The sequence below is a fragment of the Bison bison genome, unplaced genomic scaffold, assembly GCF_000754665.1.
Source record: "Bison bison bison isolate TAMUID 2011002044 unplaced genomic scaffold, Bison_UMD1.0 scf7180017864181, whole genome shotgun sequence".
Lineage (NCBI taxonomy): Eukaryota > Metazoa > Chordata > Mammalia > Artiodactyla > Bovidae > Bison > Bison bison.
The window spans coordinates 1,311,263-1,312,258 of record NW_011494753.1 but is presented as its reverse complement, the minus strand read 5'-3'; the positions used below and the strand labels follow the sequence as shown (position 1 = coordinate 1,312,258).

At 56.1% G+C, this 996-nt stretch overlaps 1 protein-coding gene across 5 annotated transcripts in view; it reads right to left on the bottom strand.

The window, feature by feature from the left end:
• Nucleotides 1-996, bottom strand: part of ARNT2 (aryl-hydrocarbon receptor nuclear translocator 2) — a 204,353-nt gene that overhangs the window by 13,850 nt on the left and 189,507 nt on the right. The gene's annotated exons all lie outside the window — the stretch shown is intronic.

The window sequence follows — 996 nt, the reverse complement described above, 5'->3', positions numbered from 1 at the left end:
CCACACAGCCCAGCCACAAAAAAAAAATTCCTGCACTAACCGTGATTAAGAGGAACTTCACTCCTGAGATCCCTTCCTCACTTAACACAGGGCTCCTTTCCCATCTCCCTCTTGATGTGTGTAAGTGACCTCGGGGCCTTTTCTGATCACTGTTCTCTATTGGGGTGGCGGGGGTCTCCTCCACCACTTGGCCCTGGCTGCCCTCACAGCACTGACTGGAGAGCTGGCAGGAGTGCTGTGGACCCCAGGAAAGGTGCCCTGGTGCACAGGGCCTGTGGGACCACAGCAGGACTTGGGTGGGGGACAAACTTAGGGACGTGCAGCCACAGCTGTGCCATCCTGCCAAGGGCTCAGTGCCACTCATCCCGTGTCCCTTCCCACTCAATCAGCTCAGGCCCTGCAGATGTACAGGAAACTGGCCGTCCTACAAGCTTACAGCTTCGTGGCACTCTTTTAACTAATTAACCCATTTGTTCTATAGACCAGTGATCTAGTGAGAGCCTCCCCAATGCCAGGCTCCACAAGGGGACTGGCCCCTTCTTCTGTTTCAGTGACAACAGCTGGTGCAGACTCAGCATCTCTGGCTGGACCATCTGTTCTAAGCACCTGCCTGCAGCCTCAACTCCTCCACTCCACTGCTTACACCCCTGTCATCACAAACTTTCTCCAGGACCTTGTTTCCTCAAGCCCCTCTTCTACCATGAGTCATCCCAGTGATGAGTCCAAACTCCCAAGTCGAGCACAGTAGTCAAGACTGATATATTCATCTCATTCTTTTCCTCCCAGACTCCAGGAGTCCCCATGTCTCCTGTCCCTGGACTCCGCTCAGCACAATCCTGATGCCTGTGCACCTGCCCTTGCAGCAGGTGGCCATCTGCTTTTTTGTTTCTGGGCCTCCCCCTCCCCCTGCCCCCACCATGCTGTGCCTGGCTAGCCCTCCTCACCTCTGGCCTCTGCTCCATCCTGGCTGCCCTCTGTCCAGATGGCGGGGGGGGG